Raw genomic sequence first — 7,357 nt, forward strand, 5'->3', positions numbered from 1 at the left:
TACTTGTACTCTCTCTCTCTCTCTGTCAAATAAATAAATAAAATCTTAAACAAACAAACACAAAAATAAACAAAAAAAACCCCAAAACAGACTTTAAGATTAATACTGTAATAAGAGACAAAGAAGGTCATTATATAATGGTAAAGGGGTAAATCTAACAGAAGAATATAACATTTGTAAATATTTATGCATTTACCATAGGAACACCTAAATATATAAAGCAAATATTAACAGATTTACACAGAGAAATAGATGGCAACACAATAACAGTAGGGGACTTTAATACTCCATTTTCATCAATGGATAGATCATCCAGACAGAAAATCAATAAAGAAACATTGGCCTTAAATGACATATTAGACCAGATGGGCTAAGATTTCACCAGAACATTCTATCCAAGGCAACAGAATACAAATTCTTCTTTTTTTTTTTTTTTAAAGATTTTATTTATTTATTTGACAGAGAGACTGCCAGCGAGAGAGGGAACACAGCAGGGGAGTGGGAGAGGAAGAAGCAGGCTCCCAGCAGAGGAGCCCGATATGGGACTCGATCCTGGAACGCCGGGATCATGCCCTGAGCCGAAGGCAGACGCTTAACGACTGCGCTACCCAGGCGCCCCCCAGAATACAAATTCTTCTTAAGTGCCTATGGACTATCCTCCAGGACAGATCATATGTTAGGCCACAAAACAAATATTAGTTAAATAAGCAGGTTGAAATTATATCAAGTATCATGTCTGACCACAATGGTAAGAAACCAGAAATCAATTACAAGAAGAAAACTGGAAAAGTCACAAATATGTGGAGATTAAATAACATGCTACTGAACAATCAATGGGTCAAAGAAGATATCAAAAGAGAAATAAAAAAATATCTTGAGGGCTGCCTGGGTGGCATCTGAATCTTGGTTTCAGCTCAGGTCATGATCTCAGGTTCATGAGATGGAGCCTCGCCTTGGGTTCCATGCTCAGGAGGGAGTCTGCTTCTCTCCCTCTTCTTCTTCCCCTCTCTCCACTCATGTGCAGGCTCTCTTTCTTTCTCAAATAAAATAAAATCTTTAAAAAAATAGTTTGAGGTAAATGAATATGGAAATACAAGGGCACCTGGGTGGCTTAGTCGGTTAATCATCCAACTCTTGATTTCGGCTCAGGTCACTATCTCGGTGTTGTGGGATCAAGCCGGAAGCCATGCTCAGCAGGGAGTCTGCTTGAGATTCTCTCCCTCTGCCCTGCCCCTATGCCTGCGCTGCACATGCTCGCTCTCTCTTTCTAAATAAATAAATAAATAAATAAATAAATAAATAAAATCTTTAAAAAAATGAAAATTGAAATACAACATGTCAAAACTTATGGGATGTAACAGAAACAATTCTAATAAGGAAGTTCATACATATAAAGACAAGGAAGATTTCAAGTAAACAACCTAATTTTACACCTCAAGGAACCAGAGTAAGGAAAAGAAGAAGAAGAAGAAGAAGAAGCCTAAGGTTAGTAAAGAAATAGCAAAGGTCAGAGTGGAAATAAATGAAATAGAGACTAAAAAGACAAAAGAAAAGATCAATAAAATTAAGAGCATGCTTTTTGAAAAAATAAAAATTGGCAAATCTTTAGCTATAATCACGAAGGGGAAAATAAAGAGGACTCAAAATCAGAAATGAAAGAGAGAAGTTATAACTTATACCACAGAAATACAAAGGATTATAAAAGACTATTAACTAATCCTTTTCAACCTCTTCCCAAAAAAAACAAAAGAGGAGGAAACATTTCTAAATTTATCTCACAAAACCAGCATTACCCTGATACCAAAACCAGACAAAAACACCACAAGAAAAGAAAATTACAGGCCAATATCCTTGAAGAACATAGATGCAAATTATCTCATCAAAATATTACTAAGCCTAACTCAACAATACATTAAAAATTCCACACACCATGATCAAATGGGATTTATTCCAGGGAAGCTAGATGGTTCAACATATGCAAATCTCTCAATGTGTTACAGTACATTAGCAAATGAAAGAAAAGTCATATGAGCATCTCGATACAAAAAAAAAGCACCTGACAACATTCAACATCCATTTATGATAAAAATTCTTAGTAAAATGGGTAGAGATGGACTGTACTTCAATACAATGCAGGCTTATATGACAAAACCACAGCTAACATCATACTCAAAGGTCAGCTTTTCTTCTAAGATCAGAAACAAGACAAGGATGCACACTTGTCACATTTATTCAACATACATTGGAAGTCCTACCCAAAGCAATTAGGCAAGAAAAGGAAATAAAAAGCCATCCAAATTGGAAAGAAAGAATTATAACTGTCACTTTTTGAAAGATGACATGATATTTTATATAGAAAACCGTAAAGAGGCAAAAAAAAAGAAAAACCTGTTAGAACTAATAAATGAATTCAATAAAGTTGCAGGATACAAAATTAATGTACAAAAATCTGCTGCATTTCTATCCACTAATAATAACCTATCAGAAAAAGAAAGAAAGTTCCATTTACAATCGCTTCAAAAAGAATAAAATACCTAGGAATAAATTTAACCAAGGAAGTGAAAGACCTGATAATTACACTGATAATTATGAATTCTTTCATAACAAAAGAACTTGAAGATGACACAAATAAATGTAAAGATATGCTGTGCTCATGGATTAGAAGAATTAATATTGTTAAAAATGTCATACTACCCAAAGCAATTTACAGATTTTTTCTTCCGCATATGGATCATAGGTGGGAGTCAAAATAAGTCATTTTAAGATGTTAAACCAAGTAGTAGAAACCAAAGAAAATGCAGCCTAAAGCAGAAGTCTGCAAACTACAACACTTAGTTCATATCTGTCCCCTACTAGTCTGATCTGGCCATATCCATTTGTTTATTATCTATGATTGCTTTGAACAGTATTTATAACAGTTCAGCCACTGACAGGGAGATTATGTAACACACAAAGTTGAAAATATTTACTTTCCCCCCTTTTCCAGAAAAAGTTTTGACCTCTGTTCTTAGAGTATCATGAAAGTTAACTGATATAAAGATATGCACTAAAAGAATTACAAATATGTGTACATATATTTCTAAATACCAAAATAAATTCAAAATAGAGTACAACTGAGTTCAAATTGAATATATTAATCAGAGCAATAAATGTAATTGGGTTTAATTCACCCATTGCAAGAAATATTTTCTGATTCACTTTAAGCAAAACTTAAATCTATGTTGTACTCAAAAGAGACACTAGATAAAAGGGATGGATAAAGATTTATCAGGCAAATAAAGACAATAAGAAAGCAGGGCTTTCAATCTTTATATCATTCAGTTCAGTCTCACAACAAAAAGCATTATATAAGAAAAATAAGGCCACTTTATAACACTGAAGGCCACAAATCATGGCAATATAATCTATACACCAAATATCTATTTATATCTATACACCAAAAAATACAGCAACCATTTGGTTTCTGCCTTCGACAGATTTTAAATTTTTTTTAAAGAGAGAGAGATTGCATGAGCAAGTCGTGGTGGTGGTGGGGGATTAGGGGGCGGGGTGCATAGAGAGAGGGAGAATCTTAAGCGGACTCCAGGCCCAGCGTGGGGTACACACGGGGCTCAATCTCACCACCCTGAGATCATGACCCTGAGATCATGACTTGAACCAAAAACAAGAGTCAGACACTTAACCAGCTGAGCCACCTAGGCACCCCAGACTGATTTTATTTTAGAAATGAATGCCTGAATTAGGTCAGACCAAGAGTGCTTGTCAGTTGTGTGAACACTGAAAATTACTGGTAGAGTACAAAATTTCTTTTACTTCAGTTTATTAGATTTGCAAATAAGCAATGTAATGAATACATGCTGACCCCATGTTTTGTATTCTTTTATGAGATGGTCGGTCAGGTACCGCCACTAGAGGAGACAGAGGAGAGGCTCAGAAAAAAAAAAAAAAAAAAAAGGTTGTTATACTTACAGGTCCTAGAAACAGTAGGCACAGGTGGTCAGGAGAAAGAAGAAAGGAGTGAGGAAAGCACTGGACAAGCCTTCATTGGGGTTTTCAAGAGAAAGGCAAGGTAGGACAGGTTAAACAGTTTAGAACTGGCTAGTTTGAATAATTGCTCCAAGTTTTGGAATTTGGGCTACAGGTGTGGTCTCTTGCCTGGTTCCCCGGGCTCCGGTGATCACTTACAGGAATATTATCTCCCGCAGTTCAGGGCCAGGTAGAGTGGGTGTGGCTCTGGATTGGTTAGTTTTTGAAACACAGATTCCGGGTGGGCCCTTTGATATCTTCAAGAATTGGCTGGTCTCTTCTAAGCCAGTTTCCTCCGAATCAAAAAGATATTTTAAGATGTTAAAGCACTCTAATATACAAAAATTTTAAAAATATATGTAATACATTCCATTAACGTAAACCAAGAGGGGGGCATCGTGGTTAGAATATAAATGCTGCTTCTCTGTTCTCCCAACTTTCAGAATCAGAAGTCAAGCGAGAACTCCAGAACTCCACACTCTCCTAAAAACAAACAAATAAAAACCTCCCTCTTCCTACCTTTTAACCATCAAAATTTCTTAACCACAAAGGTTCAAAGGACACTGGGTCTTCATCTTCTTAATTACCGTTCACAGCTGACAACTGTTTCCTCTCACAGGCTTCAGAGAACCAGGCCGGGAGTCAGAGTTGCTAACCCCCATCTTTCTCTGCTGCTTCAAGATCATTCTCCCACCATATTCCCTAGACCTTTTTTCGCATTTTATCTCGCAGGATTACACCACCTCCGCGGGTTTCTCTTATCTAGGACCACCCCAGCGATACACCAGTGATCCCCCGTGATATGACCACATTTCAATGTTCCTCTCTTCCTGACGCATTCCCTTGCTTCTCTGCCCAGTTTACATTCCCTCGTTCCTCATCACCGTCGCTTTAAAGCACCTATCTTTAAATCTCCTCGCCCCTTCGGGGTTTCATCTTACTTGCCAAATACCAAGCTTAGATGAACGAGGAGCGCCCCGCTCAAGCCTGGGCTGCCGCTCGGCCCGCAGAGGTCTCCGGCGCCGGGACTCCCGCGCCCCGGGAAGCTCGGGTCACCCACTGTCCCCGCACGGGAGCTCCCCCGGGCAGGCGCGTCGCCCCCTAACCGGCGAGGGCCGACAGAGGCTCGCCCTTCCGCGCCCTCGGGTCGCGTTCCGGCGGCGGGAGCGGAAGGCGGCGCGCGGGCCGGGGCTTCCCCGTCAGACCCCGCCCGCTCTCAGCGCGCGGAGCGCCGGGCCCCCGCGTACCCCCGGCCCGACCGCCCCCTCGGAGCCCTCCAACCACTCCGCGACCCCTGAGAACTCCCGGATGTGCGCCGGGCCCCCTCGCTTTGCTCCGAACCCCCAAATCGGACCCGACGGAATGCCCAGTCTTCTGGGGAGCGCCCCCGGCCCCGCAGAGAGCCCGCTCGGGTTTTAAATTACGTAATAATAACAAAATCAAAACCAAATCTTATTTAAATAACCCTCAATGCCTAACCAATTTTTTTTAGAAAACTAAACAGTGGCTCTCTGGTCTCTGTTCAAACGCCGGACTGACTGCAGTGCGCCCTTCTCTCTGCGTGGCTATTGTGGCACATTCCCTAGCCTTTTACTCGCCAGTCCGTTCATTTCCCCACTTTACCAGAGCACAGCTTTAGAACTTGCCCTGTCTCCCGCAGTACCTCCCTCCCCTCCTTTTCTCACTTTTAATCACTCTGCTTTCCATTTTCGTTAAATTAAAAAAAAAAAAAGTTCTCGGATAAAGCTGAATTCTTCAATGGTGCACCGGCCTCAGTCCTTCTTAACTATTCAGTCATCTTTCCCCAAAATTTCCCCTCCCTCTCCTGAATCACCATTTTTTTTTTTTAATTTTTCTTTCGGGTAGTTCTCATCAATATAAAAACATTTTTTAAAAAATTCGTATATTAAAATAAAAGTTCATAATAAATATCATGTGTTAATACCACTTTCCCGCCGTCTATCACCCATATTTCTGTGTCTCTATTAGCATACTTCCTTAAAATAATTTCTCATTATCATTTTACATAATTCTCCCCCAAACCACTCTTTTATGGGTTGAATTGTGTCCCTCGCCCCAAAGATATTTTGAAGTGCTAACCTACAGAAACTTATTTGGAAATAAAGCCATTACAGATAGAATTAGTTAGATGAGATCACACTGCAGTGGGGTGGGACCTTAATCCATTATGACTAGAATTCCTGTAAGAAAACACAGGCTATCCAGGAAGAATACCGCATGATAGCAGAGGCAGTGACTGGACTAATGCAGGTGCAAGTCAATGACCACCGAGGAGTATCAACCACTACCAAAACCCAGGAAGAGACAAAGGATTATCCCCTAAAGGGAGTGTGGCCCTGACAGCTTGATTTCAGACTTCTCACCACCAGAATTGTGAGATAATAAATTTCTGAAATTTTTTTAAGCCACCCCGTTTGTGGCACTTTCTCTAGCAACCCTAGAAAACTAGCCAAAAAATCTGGTCTTGTCAAGGTCATAAAATGTTCAAACATCAATCCTTACCTTACTTGGTTTATCAGAAATATTAGACACAAGTGTTGATTCCTTCTTCATAGAAACACTTAGATCGAAGCACTCTACCTTCTCCCTGTTAATGCCTATCTCACTGGCTATTCCTTCTCAGACTCCTTTTCTGGTTTCTCCTCATCTCTTGGGCTTTCATGGGTTGGAGTGTCCAGTGTTCTTTCTTTGGACCTCTTTCCTTGGCCATCTCTTTCAGTTTCATGGTTTTAAATAACTCTTTATAAGCAGATGAGTATTAGATTTACATCTCTAGCTAACGCCCCTGTTGTCTGCTCAACACTACCTCTTGCATGTTTAAGGAGTATTTAAAAATAAAGATGTCCTAATTTTTCCTCTAAATTTCTCCCCCCTTCATTTCAGTTAATTGAAACCCGATTTTTTTCCAGTTGTCCAGACCTGGACCTTGGAGTTTTCTTTGATTACTCTCCTTTTTTTTTTTTTTTTTAATGCCTCATATCCAATCCTTCAATAAATAGCTCTTTCTTTAAGATGTATCCAGTATCCTCTGACAACTTCTTATCATTACCTTGATAAATCAATATCATGTTTGAGAGAACTATTGTAATAATCGCTTAACCAGTGTCCTTACTTCTGTTCCTCCTTATTCATAGTCTATTCTTATCACTGAATCCAGGGTGATTGTGTTACAACATGTAAGAACATGCCCTTCATCTGCTCAAAACTGTTCCATGGTTTTGATTTTAGAGTGAAAGACAAAGTATTGAAAATAGCCTGCAATATCCTACAAAGTATTCCTTCTCCCATTCTATTATTCCTCTGATCTCAT

At 39.5% G+C, this 7,357-nt stretch overlaps 1 long non-coding RNA gene across 1 annotated transcript in view; it reads right to left on the bottom strand.

The window, feature by feature from the left end:
- The window catches only part of LOC130542600 (uncharacterized), a 73,157-nt gene extending 67,982 nt beyond the window's left edge, over positions 1 to 5,175 (bottom strand). The window contains exon 1 of the long non-coding RNA XR_008957262.1: positions 3,970 to 5,175. This is a non-coding gene — a long non-coding RNA (uncharacterized LOC130542600). The remainder of the gene's footprint in view (positions 1 to 3,969) is intronic.
- Positions 5,176 to 7,357: the final 2,182 nt, after the last annotated feature.

Source organism: Ursus arctos, unplaced genomic scaffold (assembly GCF_023065955.2).
Source record: "Ursus arctos isolate Adak ecotype North America unplaced genomic scaffold, UrsArc2.0 scaffold_4, whole genome shotgun sequence".
NCBI classification, from domain to species: domain Eukaryota; kingdom Metazoa; phylum Chordata; class Mammalia; order Carnivora; family Ursidae; genus Ursus; species Ursus arctos.